The sequence below is a fragment of the Microchirus variegatus genome, assembly GCF_963457635.1.
Source record: "Microchirus variegatus genome assembly, chromosome: 21".
In the NCBI taxonomy this organism is placed as follows: Eukaryota; Metazoa; Chordata; class Actinopteri; order Pleuronectiformes; family Soleidae; genus Microchirus; species Microchirus variegatus.
The window spans coordinates 10,217,361-10,232,184 of record NC_139822.1 but is presented as its reverse complement, the minus strand read 5'-3'; positions in this window follow the sequence as shown (position 1 = coordinate 10,232,184).

Here is a 14,824-nt window from a genome sequence, read left to right as displayed (position 1 = left end):
TTGCTGTGTTTATATTTATAGTGTATATAGTGTTTGCAAAATACCTACATATCACATATATCATATATCTGAATATTCTATTACTGTTAATCCCACTATGACTATTAAAATACGCCGAACCATGTGTTCTGTATCACAGCTATATGTTTGACGTTTGCAGCAAAAAAAAACCCCTGTGAAAATAAGTTTTGAATTCAGAGTTACGATTGATAAAGTGCGCATTGAGCTGTCAAACAGATAGACAGAGTGGAGCGGGCGACCTGTCCAAGATGGCGGCCCCACGGCTCGTCAGCGCCAATAGGCAGTAGCGGTCGATGTGGCGTCTACTGTTGTATGTCTACGCCTGCTCCGGGCACTAGTCCGGGCACATCCGGTTACGTACATTGAACCGCAGAAGAAGAATAACGTCTGTTGTGGAGGTGTTTCACGAGCAACAGTGTCTTCTGACTCTGGGTCTGACTCCGGGTCAAAGGTCGTCAAAGGGACTGAGGCGGGGAGTCGTGAAGAAGCTATTTTTAAACACTGTTAAAACAATGTTTTGATAATGAGTAGCAGTGCATCCACCGTTCCAGAAGGGGGAGCTGTACTTCTGAGAGTGGGTGTGCTGAATACTACTGGCCAATCACAAGACTCTGTCTTCTGGGGTGAAAGTTCACTCTGAAACATCGCGGCTGACAGAACAGCGTCAGAAAAGAGGATTTCTATCGTTCGTTTACAGCAACGAGGAGGTTTTTGACAACTCACTTTTCCGACGTTTTAACGTTCTCCCGTCCTCCATCAGATTCAAATGGTGTCGCAGGAGTATGAGGTTCACCTGCAGGACATCGGGAAGATCCTCCATTTCATCGTCAAGGGCACGTACAAAGTCCGCGGGCTCAACGCCATCAGAGAGGAGCTGCAGGACGCCACGGGTTCCGCGTGACCCCCACCTACTGCCACCTCCTGGCCGTAAAAGAGAATTATTTTTATTGTTTTTAATCAGTATTTTTAATTCACTGTTGCTGTAATTAAATGTCTAAGATGTTTCTGGTACACACAGGGAGCAGCACTTTATATATGTGCGTTGCGTGGTTAACGGGTTCATATTTGATCGACTTCCAGTTGAATTAGTGGGAAAAATCATCTTGGTCTTTATATCGCTTCACCTCCATGTTTTATTTCCCGACTACTGTTTTTGAATTGTAACAGAATTGTCATTTGTTCAGTTTAATCCGAGAAGAAAACACGAAACGGATCTTTTGAAAGTACAATTTCAGTCATTTGTCCTTTTCAAACCTGTCCTTTTGTGTCTTTTTGATAAAGTTTCTGAAAAATCCAAACAGATGTTTGTTCATACTCTGCTCCTTTTACACCTCCAAAAAAAGTTGTGTCAATCAATAAATAAGCACTAGCTCATTTTTTATGTTGCGAGTACAATGAAATGTATTTTTCCTGATTCTGGTTTATTTATTTAAATAAACACTGTGTGGAAAAATCCAGAAATAGACAATAAGAGTATAAACTGAGCACATATTTCTTTGTAATGTATGATCAATTCTTTAAATAGGTCTTTTTAAAGTATTTAAATGAGATGAATATGAACAATAATAACATGAATCTCAAATGCTCTCCTGTTTTTTTGACTTTTACACATCTGTCTTTCTGTGGAGCCTAAATTCCATCTTTTTTCATGTCAAATTTCTCCATAAAAAGTGATCAAAGTCCAGCAGAGACAGCGTTAATGTGGGTTTTGCAGTGTTGAATTAAAACCATTTGTAATCGATGTTTAAATGTGACTTTGTGTTTGTTTATTTCTCATTTCTCAGATGAACATCACTGTAAACTGACCACATACATTTCAAAAGCTGTATTTTGGAAGCAGCGGAATAAAAAGTCTTATACTTTCTACACAGTGAATGAACTATTTAAACAATAACATATACATTTTAAATATAGTGATAGGAGGTAGAGTTTATATTGTTGTTTACAAGTAGTTTTAGTATGAAAGACAAAAACGACTGTTTTAAAAAGAGAAGCACGCGAGGTCACGTGGAGCAGAGACCACGCCCCCCAGCGGCCAGGTATCACAGGTGACGTAAATGAGCAGGTGATTAGGCCAACCACTGACACCTGTGTGTGTGTGTGTGTGTGTGTGTGTGTGTGTGTGTGTGTGTGTGTATAAGTCAACTCCTTCAAATGCTTCATTCTCCGCTGAACCTCAGTGAATCATCACTTGAGCAGCTGAGCCTGAACTGAAGGTGAAGTAAAAACGCTCAGTTGATCCTTTTGTCTTTAATCTTGTTCACGTTTGAACGCGTTGTTTCTTTCTAACGTGTCTTTGTTTTTTTTTTAACAGACTCTGCGGCTGAAATACTGCTCATCCACCCGCCGTGATGTCTGTTCGGTGAGTGCCACAAACCAAACCCCGTTCAACTTTCTGCCATTTTTGTGAACTAACGCTTTAATAAGTGACTCTCTTTCCAAAACCCTTGTATCTAGGACTTGTTCCGGCTCCGTTGGATCAAGCTGAACAATTCGTCTCATTGACATTTGCGAAAGATTCCCACCTTTCACTAAACTTTTGTTTTCATCCATTTGTAGGTTCCAGCGGTAACACCGAGACACACGAAGGAGGTGTGTAGATAATGACTTTTGATAGAAAACTAGTGGAATTCCTTTTTTTTCCCCGTTAACTTGCATCATTATTCATCACCAGGTGAAAGAAGACGCCATGACTCACGGCCTGCAGACCGGCCGCTTCTTACAAAGTACATCCATTGAAGTCCATGCAGCCAGAGGTACGAGCTGCAACACTGATTTTTTTATTTTTTATTTTTAAATGTTATATTCCCCCTTGCTCGGTTTTTTTTTTTTACGTGCATTTCTTTTTCAGGATTCTGGCCTGTGTGCGACTTCCTGCAGCAGTGGAAGCTTTTGTCCACAATCTGCCAGAGAAGCAGGTTAATCCCCATCCACTATCTGTTCTGTTTCGCCACAAGATGGCGCCAGAGGGTGGACTTTAATCTTGTGATTTCCTTTTATTGGACTTTTCCAAATGTGCTTGACCCTTTCGTCTTTATTTCAGACTCTGGGGATGATGTCTGAAGGAGTCATGCAGGAAGTCAACCCCTTCAAGTAATCTGCACAGGTACATTTCATGGAAACTGTTTGCAGTTGTGTTGAATAAACATATGCTCAAAGGCATTTAAACAAAGTTACTTGTTTGATTTGAGGTGAAGCATTTTGCTTTTATTTAATCTGGACTCTATTTTTTCCACTCACTACCATAGTGCTTCCTGTTGGCCACATTCATGCAACAAGCTGCTAATTTGTAAGATGTTGAGCTTTGAATACTTCTCATGTTGGTGACATCTGGAGATGTTTTTTAAATTTCTTCCATCCTCTCCTGCTTAATTTGGAGTAAATTCTCTCACGCTGTAGTCTTCTCTTCACTACTATAGTCCTTGTGTCCTTCCTGTTAGCCACATTCCAAAAAAGCTATCGGACTCATTATGAAAACTTGTTCTAATGTTGTAGGCTAATGTCATTTTTAAATGTCTTCCATTGTCCCCTTGCTTAAACCTAGAGTAACTGACTAAAAGTTTGGTTTAAATTGCCTTGATGTGTATCAAGCTTTAGTTTTGCATCTCCTTGATGCCCATGTCTAACTTTCAGTGCTTTAGATATTGTCCTCAAGTAGGAGTGACTTGTGTCCTTCCTGTTACCCACAATCCAAAAAGGCTTTAGGATTCATGCAACAAGCTGCTAATTTGGAAGACCTTGATCTTTAAATACTTGTGCTAATGTCAAATTTGTTTGAATGCAGATGAATTGGGTTTAAATGACCCTAATATTTCTTGGTGTACTGCTAAGCAAGGGTCCATTTGTCATTTATGTCCAACTTGGTGTCTTGTCTTCTGCAGGATATCTATTGTCTTCAGTAGATAATGACTTTTAGAAAAAGAAAACTAGTGGAATTCCATTAACTTGCATCATTATTCATCACCAGGTGAAGGAAAAAGCCATCACACACGACCTGAATCAGCCTCTTCACTTCCGCTTCTTCTTATTCCGCTTCTGCCCAGAGTCAGCATCACTTCCTGTTCAGAGTCACTCGGACAAGGAACAGAAGCTCCATCCTGAGTCCCTGCAGCAGACTTGCATCAGGTCATTTTTTTTTTTGTAACCACATCCTCAAATGTGCTCACTTGCTCACAGCAATTGTAGCAAATGGGGATAATGGCATCTTAAACTTAGTCCCTGCACCATTTTCTATAGAGAAATGTTGTTTTTTAACATCATGGCACACATGCATTAAGCCAGTGCTGCCTTGACTAGTGACTTAAATGTTTGTGATTCCCTTAACCAAATTAACCATTTACTGTTCTTTAAATTTCACATTCTCCTCTTGCTCTTTATTCTTATAAACTTGTATTTTTTTTTTTCAGGATTCCTGACTTCCTGCAGCAGTGGAAGCTTGGACAATCTGCTTGAGAAGCAAGTAAATCTCCAGCGTCACTGTTTGACCACAAGATGGTGCCAGAGGACAGATTATAATCTGCACTTTTCCTTTATTGACCTCTTCCAAATGTGCTTGACCCTTTTTTCTTGTCTTTACTTCAGACTCTGGGAATGTTTGAAGGTGTAATGCAGGATGTGAACCACCTCAGGTACACTTCACAGAAACTGTTTGCAGTTGTGTTTAATAAACATTTGCTCAAAGGCATTTAAACAAAGTTACTTGTTGCATTTTGCTTTTATTCAATCTGGCATTGGTTTTTTCACTCTCATAGTCCTTCCTGTTGGCCACAAATGCAATTCATACAAGCTGCTAATTTGGAAGATGCTAACATCTGAAGATGTCATTTATAAACTTCCTTCTTTGTCCCCTTGCTTAATTTGGAGTAAGTGACTAAAAGTTGGGTTTACATTGCTTTAGTGTCACAGCTCCTTGACTCATGTCTAACTTTAACTGATTTAGAAATTGCCCATGTCCCCAAGTTAGAGTGACTTATGTTGCGTCTTTTAACCACTATAGTCGTGTCCTTCCTGTTACCCACAATCCAAAAGGGCTGTTAGATTTGAGTCATTCATGCAACAAGCTGCTAATCTGCAAGACCTTGATCTTTAAATGCTAATGCTAACACCAACACCTGAAGATGTCATTTTTAAAGGTCTTCCATTGTGCCCTTACTAAATTGGGAGTATCTGACTAAAAGTTTGGTTTAAATGACCTAGATGTGTTTTGTAGTGTTAGTGACTTATGTTGCGTCTTCACTGCTATAGTCCACGTGTCCTTCCTGTTAGCCACAATCCAAATGATTGTGAATACCCAGCCTTATGTTGACTGTCATTGTGTCTCACATGGACAATCTTTATTAGTGTTCTGCTAAACAAGGGTCCATTTGTCTATGTGTAACTTGGTGTCTTGTGTTCCTGAGAAACCAGAAGCTCCTTGAAGAGACAACTGCACCATCATGTGAGTATGTTGTCTTGCAGCATGTCACCACTTCTGTGGTGTTTGTGTTGAACTTGTTGTGCTTTGTCTTCCAGAATGAAGATGGACTCTTGCAAGAACTTCAGTTTTGTCTATTTGCTGCCATTTGGAAGAAGAGTGTTCAAGAATCCCTTGAGCTCTCAATGTCCAGAGAGAAACATGCGTTTAGATAGTGCAATGCAGGGATTGTTGTGTTTCAAAATAAAAACTTGAACTACACTTTGTTTCAAATTGTTTTTTCAAAAATATTCCAAGCATACTTTTTTTTTCATGTGTATCTTTATTATGAACAGAAGAAGTAAAACAAATTTACTAAGTACATTCAATGAACCAGTTAACACTGGAGCTAAGGACAAAACATTATAACAAAGTACAACAACCAGCTGAATGAAGTAAAGTTAAACACATTAAAACATGGAGAAAAAATTACTAAGTATATAAAAAAAAAATGTATTAGGTATAAATGTAGAAAAAATGACTAAGTATATAAAAAAAAATGTATTAAGTATAAATAATTACTAAGTATAAAAAAAAAAGTATTAAGTATAAATGTAGAGTGACACAAGCTGCACAGAGAATAATTATAACAAACAAGACTATCAGAGGAGCTGCTGAACTAAGTTAGACATTAACAAGATTAAATCTAGAGTTAAAGTCAAATAATCTGACAAAGTATAAACAAAATAAAATGCTAAGTTAACAGCTAACAATTGTCACAGAAACATGTTCAGCAGCTCTGTCAGTAATCAGTGACACAACTGCAGAGACAGTGGAGACTTGCACTTATCATTAAAGAAGTTCTCTTCAGTGATAAGTTTAAGACTCAAACACTGTCTCTGCAGTTGTGTCACTGATCACTGACAGAGCTGCTGAACATGTCTCTGTGAAAATGTACAAGTGTTAGTTTGCAGTTAACTTTGAGTATTTTCTTTGGCTGAGAGAGAGAGAGGTGGTCTTCACCTGCTGAGACACACTGACATTATGGTTTAGACTGGATGGGCAATGTAATTGTGTGGTTATTTTGAATTAATCTGAGTTGGAAAAATAAATTGGTCTAAAAATAGATCCTAAAGGGACTTGATTAGATCGTTTAATAAATAGACAGTACACTTTATTTAATGCTGTAACTTTATATTTACAGTTTACTGTTAAATTACTCAATGATTATTGATTGAAATCTTAACATAATTCACTGAAGAAATGATAATATTTAGTTTTGGTCTAATAATCAGTTAAAGTAAATCTATTTTTATGGTGAGCATGGGATTAAAGTAGCATTTTTCTTTTTTAAACGAATTTTTGATTATTTTTCTATGCAAGATTGTATAATTACATAATGATTTTATGCATTTCCAAAATTGTACTCCTTTAACAACACAATATTATATTCGTTTTACATTTATTTTGTGAACACTGGGTTTATTTATATTATAGAAACTGCACGAAAAAAGCAGCACGGTTTTCAAAAGACGACATTATTATGTTTGATTGTTGTAAAATTATATATAAAAAAACGTGATAGAAACATATTACAATTAAGATTTTTTTTATTTGGACACACATTGTACAAAGTGACAATTCAGTTATTTAAAATATAAAGATACTATACAGAAAGATTAGTTTAATCATTTTATTTGGCAGGTTGAGCAGGAGAATTCAAAGTCTCTAGTGACAAAGACGATCAATTAGTTTGAGCTATTAATAAAAACAGGAATTTAAAGTTTATTTGAGGAGATTGTGAGAGTAATATCTTTAATGCAGTTAAAAGTTTAAGACTTAATAATTCTAGTCATTCTATTGACAGGTCACTGATAAAATTAGAGCAAGTAAATATTAAAAGACATTTGTTGGTTTTTTTCCCCACAGAAGGTTTATTTTAAAAGTGGACAATATTAGCTGTTATTTAGACAAATCAGGATTCATATGAGAAGACACTGATCTGTTATCTTACTAAAATGGATTAAAATGATCATCACGTTATATTTAAGAGCTTAAATTACATTTTAATCAAGTGAGAAGTAGCTAATTTTCTCATAGACTTACATTACATTTGAATCGAGTTAATTTTCAGAATTATCAGAATATGTCTACGTAATACAGTCTGTTTTTTGTTTGTTTTTTAAAAATAGAATTAATCAATATAAATGGGTAGAAACTACATTGATATGATGTCTCAGCGTGGTAGAAGAAGCCGCTCACCGAGTCTTCATGGCGGCTCGTCTTCTTCATCCAGCGTGGCTTCTCCAGCAGAACATCCGGGAACTCTTGGCTTTGGCCGACACGAAACGACAGCTTCCTAAACAAAACGGTCACGGTCAGCGTCATAGTATAAAGTATGTCTTCAACATTAAAAACAATCATTTTTCAGCAGCAGTTACCACCACATGTTTGTCACCGCTGCTCCTCGTCCTTCCGGGTGTCTCCTCCTGCACCTGCGTGCGCGGAAGTTCTGAATGACAAACAGGAAGTGGAAGATTCCAAAAATAGTTGTATCTAAACTGCCATCCGCCAGCCCTCCCCTTACACGCGGGCACGCCTCCTCAACACTGATTGGGTGAGAGATCACGTCTGACGTGATGACGTTATCGTATTTGAAGAAGGACGAGAAGCGAGAAGTTAGAAAGAGAGGAAAGCTGCAGAACTACGCAAGTTCTAAAAATGACGGAAGAAAAGGTAAGAATGGTTTAATAGGTCCGGGTACTAAAGTATAATCCGTTTTTTTCACAATACCAACAAACGAGAGCACGGAAATTTCCTTGTTTCGTATTCAACCCAAATATGAACAAACGGAAACAGTGCTCCTTTTTCCTTTTTTCGTATTTAACCAAAATACGGAAAAACGAAAGACACAAAACAAACTGGCTCTTGGCAGGTCATCTGAAATACAAAGCAAACGTACCTGTCTCAAATGGATCAACATCTATGGAAGTCTTGTATTGATGTCCCAGGGCAAAATACAGTAATGTAATAATATATATATTTAAATGCATAGTAATTATTGAATGTTTTTATTATTTAATTAAGGGTTTTCTTATTCACACTCAAGTTCAGTTTTGTTCCCTCTGTTATAAACTCTTCCAATTGGTAATATTGTGTTGTGATCAGTTCAGTAATTAAGTAAGTAAGTCATTTGCATTTGACAAATGCGCTTTTAGACAGAAGTCAAGTGGAAAAGGTCACCTTGTGTCACTGGAGTGTGACACAAGGTGAGAGGGAACCCAACAATCTTCAGTGTTGCTTTGATTACACCCTGAAGCCTCTTCCTGTTGGTCTCAGGTCCAATACCATACTGTGATACAGAATGCCAAGGAGCTCTCAACACATGATGGTATTGAGAGCCTGTTACAGTAAAATACACCTGACATACAGTTAAGAGTGAACATGTCAGAGCCTGTAATGTGACCGTACATTTTGCTCATTTGAAAACAGCTTAAAGGTTGCAGGTGTACTGACAAAGTGGAGTATCATTTCAGTGGTTTGAATGTGTGAAAACAAAGCAATTTTAGGCTATTCATATCTGTGTGTTATGTGATTAACTAATAGAACTAGCACTTGAACCCCAACGCACAACCCAGGAAACAAATAAGTACTCAGTCAACAAAAGACTACAAACAAATTGTCATTAATCTAATCCATAATCTCAACTGAACTACTGTATATAGCACATACATGAACTTTCCTGTTTTGAACTATAACTAACAAAAACAACAAGTAAAAGAAACAAACAATTATAAAACAATCAAATGAATATTTTCAGTGAATTTTCACAAATAGTGTCTTAAAGGATTCCTATGGTCTCCTCAATCCCTGTTATTGTCCTGTCATGAAAACATGTTATGTTCACCCTTAACTGTATGTCAGGTGTATTTTACTGTAATCTCCAGCGATCCAGACATGGACCCAACAGTGAGGAGCACGGGACATTTTTCACTTGACTTCTATCTAAAAGTGTATTTGTCAAATGCAAATGACTTACTTACTTAATTACTGAACTGATCACAACACAATATTACCAATTGGAAGAGTTTATAACAGAGGGAACAAAACTGAACTTGAGCGTGAATAAGAAAACCCTTAATTAAATAATAAAAACATTCAATAATTACTATGCATTTAAATATATATATATTATTACATTACTGTATTTTGCCCTGGGACGACAATACAAGACTTCCATAGATGTTGATCCATTTGAGACAGGTACGTTTGATTTGTATTTCAGATGACCTGTCATGAGCCAGTTTACATACTTTAGCTCCATCTCAGCATATTTGTATTCCAAATCCTACAGGGTTATAGGCTACAAGACAAAACATAATAAATCCCTGGGTGGATGCGGGCGCCACCTTGTGGCTAAACATCGACGCTGAAGTCATCATAACTTAATCACAAGTTTTGATTTTCAAATAATTATTAACACTATTATTGGCCATGTCTGTCTTGACTGCGGCTGATGGCGACCTCTGCTGGTGACATTAGATGCTAGCTTATTTCGGCAGGGTAAACGTTTTCTACAATATCCATTCACACACTCAGCTAAAATAATAATTATAGCCTACATGTCCTTCTCCCAAACAACCAGCTGTTATAGTTTCACTTTTCACGAAAATACATGTACTGCATTACAGTGTATAAAAAGAATGGTATATAATCTGTATGACAATAAATTAGCACGCTTTTATTTTGAAGTTTTTACACTTCACTTCCGCTTCCGGTCTGTCAGCCGCCGTCTCGAGAATTAAGAAACGAAAAACAAAAGAAGGAATTTGAAAAAAACAAATTTGGGCCGTTATTTTGTTTTGTGTCTTTCGTTTTTCCGTATTTTGGTTAAATACGCAAAAAGGAAAAAGGAGCACTGTTTCCGTTTTTTCGTATTTTGGTTCAATACGAAACAAGGAAATTTCCGTGCTCTCGTTTGTTGGTATTGTGAAAAAAACGGATTATACTTTAGTACCCGGACCTTAATACACAGTTTGATATTGAACACTTTATTTATTGTCGTTATTTATACATTATAGATTAAGTCAATTAAGTTTAGTTTGCTAACCAGTCGTGACTCGTGTCTACATGTTATAACCGTAGCGACTGTATCAGTAAGCAAGAGAAGCCATTTTTATTTCTAGTTTGTTTTAATGATTTCTTAAATGTCTTTACTCATACAGGTTATAACATTGACAAAGTGAGTCACATTTTCCACTAAGAAACGTTTACGATAAACTACATGCTCTTTATTTAGTTTTATCTAGTCATTTTTTTAAATCTTTAAATGACTGAAGTTGCACACAGCTTTGCTAATTTGAAAACGTGACAGTTCTACAATTGTCAAAGATGAAACATTTGATAATGAATAATATATTTCACGTTTAGAGATAAAAAGTTCTGTTGAATCACAGTCAAGAGTTAAATGTATTTAATTTCAGTTAGCCTACATATATTTTAGGACAGGTAAAGTCTTATAGGCAAATGTAATCCAGTTAATTTCTACTGGATTGTCGATGAAACATGTTCCCTATTAAAAATACAAAAGAAATGTAATTAAATATTAAATATTAAAATTCTCTTACAGAGCAACATGACCTTTCCTGTTGGAGCAGGCCCTGAGCTGAGGCAATGTGACTCACACACTTTTCACTGTCCCATTTGCCATTTGAAGATTTGCAACATTTGCATATGACACATGCTGCACAATTCTGATTGTGATGATGATCGTCTACAGGTGTCATCGGATGCAGATGACCATATATACAGCAAGATGCCGTACATCTTTCCTGCAAAAGACTTGGTTAGTCTAAGCATTTCTTTCATACATCAGTAAACACACAGATGTGTTCTGTCTCATTCAAACTTATCTGTGTATCCATTTAGGGCAGTGATGTTACTGTGGTCAGCTCCGATGATGCATCCACAAAGAGTCTTGTGGTACGTAAGGAAGTGCAAATAATCAGGGAAAGAAATTGTCTTATTCAAAGTACTTGAATATATACAGTGTTGCATATTTATGCATTGTATAATTTCATTTTAGGAAAGGGCCCAACAGGCAAGAAAGAAACGGCGTGAGTCCAGTTGCCTGTTAATTAAAGCAATTACTGAGGATCAAGGCATGCTGCAACACCTTCAAGTACAAAGACAGACAAGAAGTACGCTGATCCAGAGGCTTTCATCATGGATGTACTTTTGCCAGAGGTGAGATATCAGACACTGATTCAAAGACTACATATTTTATATAACTGCATATGTCTCCTTTTAACACATGGTCACTGTCCAACACAATCTTAATCTTCGCCCTGGCAGTTGTACGCTCCATTTCCCTGGACAAAGCCACTGAGATGTACAAATGTGGAACTCAGTTTGACTCGAGGTAAGTCAGATAGTTTATAAAACTGTTAAACCAACTTTCACAGCAGTGTATATTCCCAAATGTATGTGAGTGTCATTAATAACTTCATCATTTTGTCTTATCAGTGAGATGATGCTGCTCAGCGAACAGCTTCAGAGCCAGAGTCTGTCTGATGAAGCAAGGCTCAAACTCCAAAGCCTCTTGTCCAGATTCCAGAGCGCTTTAGAGAGTGAGGACTTTCTTTGTGTCTCACGTGGACTAATAAGACATTCAAAAAGTGTAGGCTATTAAACACAACTTTTTATAACCTACAGTTTGCTGTGATTATGGAAGTTTGCAAAAATAAATTAAATTACTCACAAACGTTACATTTTACAGAAGCTATTGCCGTCACAGTGGAAATGTTTTTTGGGGATCAGTATCACGTTATAATGTGATACTGTAATATATAAACGTGATCATTATATTTTATAAACGTGATCATTATATTTTATAAACCTTATAATTATATTTTATGAACGTGATCATTATATTTTATAAACCTTATAATTATATTTTATGAACGTGATACTTTATTTTGTAAACGTGATTATTATATCAGAAACGTGATAATTATGTGTATGTGTATAATCTGCATTTATATATTTTAGCAGTTTGGCTATATTATTTAATAGTTTACAAAGTGGCTTTAATTATTCATAAATTGCATACAAAGTACACTTATGTGTTCATAAATGTCAGCGAGTATTTTATTCGTCTCTATTATTGTCGCACACCGTGGTAAAAAGTCTCTGTCAATGAGTTTGCATGGGATACGCGTGTATAAATAAAGTTTCGACAAAAGCAAACGTCATCACGTCAGAGGAGAGGTGCCTGCGTGTAAGGGGAGTGTTGAGGAGGCGTGCCCACGTGTAAGGGGAGTGCCCGTAATGGTAAGGGGAGGGCTGGCGTGGTTACTCCGGCCCGGAGTTAGACCTACTTGAAAATTCCACAGTAAATGTGGCTATATGGAGCATCACTGGAAAGGTGAGAAGCTGTAGTATGTGAATCAGGTGAGACATTCAACGGGGAACCTTATTTGGCCATTAGGTGGCAGTGCAAAGTCAGCAACTGTTGCAATAAAAGTGTCAAAATTATGATTTTTAAGTGGATTTTCTCCAAAATTCTCCAGTAAATATGGACATATGGGGCATCACTGGAAAGGTGATAAGCTGTAGTATGTGAATCAGGTGAGACATTCAACGGGAAACCTTATTTGGCCATTAGGTGGCAGTGCAAAGTCAGCAACTGTTGCAATAAAAGAGTCAAAATTATGATTTTTGAAGTGGATTTTCTCCAAAATTCTCCAGTAAATATGGACATATGGGGCATCACTGGAAAGGTGAGAAGCTGTAGTATGTGAATCAGGTGAGACATTCAACGGGACACCTTATTTGGCCATTAGGTGGCACTGCAAAGTCAGCAACTGTTGCAATAAAAGAGTCAAAATGATGATTTCTGAAGTGGATTTTCTCCAAAATTCCCCAGGAAATATGGACATATGGGGCATCACTGGAAAGGTGAGAAGCTGTAGTATGTGAATCAGGTGAGACATTCAACGGGACACCTTATTTGGCCATTAGAAGGCACTGCAAAATCAGCAATTGTTGCAATAAAAGAGTCAAAAACAGGAAACCTGTGATGCGGCCCAGCCTCACCCAGACTCTAACTCATGCAGCCTCCAGGCAAATTGAGTTTGAGACCCCTGATCTATATGTAATATCACGTGTGTCCACCGGGGGGCAGGTTTAACAGTTGAACAGCCGTGAATTAATTCATCTACACGTAATATCACGTTTGTCCACCGGAGGGCAGCTTTAACATCTGAGCAGCCGTGAATCAATTCATCTACACGTAATATCACGTGTGTCCACCGGAGGGCAGTTTTAAGAGTTGAGCAACTGTGAATTAATTATCCCTCGACTTGGAATCAATCTACTTGTGTATGTAAGATTGAAGAGTTGAGCAGCAGTAATATTACGTTTGTCCACCGGAGGGCAGTGTCAACTTTTGAGTAGCAATACTATCACATTTGTCCACCGGATGGCAGTTTAGATACAACTATTTTTGGAATCTTCCACTTCCTGTTTGTCATTCAGAACTTCCGCGCACGCAGGTGCAGGAGGAGACACCCGGAAGGACGAGGAGCAGCGGTGACAAACATGTGGTGGTAACTGCTGCTGAAAAATGATTGTTTTTAATGTTGAAGACATACTTTATACTATGACGCTGACCGTGACCGTTTTGTTTAGGAAGCTGTCGTTTCGTGTCGGCCAAAGCCAAGAGTTCCCGGATGTTCTGCTGGAGAAGCCACGCTGGATGAAGAAGACGAGCCGCCATGAAGACTCGGTGAGCGGCTTCTTCTACCACGCTGAGACATCATATCAATGTAGTTTCTACCCATTTATATTGATTAATTCTATTTTTAAAAAAAACAAAAAACAGACTGTATTACGTAGACATATTCTGATAATTCTGAAAATTAACTCGATTCAAATGTAATGTAAGTCTATGAGAAAATTAGCTACTTCTCACTTGATTAAAATGTAATTTAAGCTCTTAAATATAACGTGATGATCATTTTAATCCATTTTAGTAAGATAACAGATCAGTGTCTTCTCATATGAATCCTGATTTGTCTAAATAACAGCTAATATTGTCCACTTTTAAAATAAACCTTCTGTGGGGAAAAAAACCAACAAATGTCTTTTAATATTTACTTGCTCTAATTTTATCAGTGACCTGTCAATAGAATGACTAGAATTATTAAGTCTTAAACTTTTAAACTGCATTAAAGATATTACTCTCACAATCTCCTCAAATAAACTTTAAATTCCTGTTTTTATTAATAGCTAAAACTAATTGATCGTCTTTGTCACTAGAGACTTTGAATTCTCCTGCTCAACCTGCCAAATAAAATGATTAAACTAATCTTTCTGTATAGTATCTTTATATTTTAAATAACTGAATTG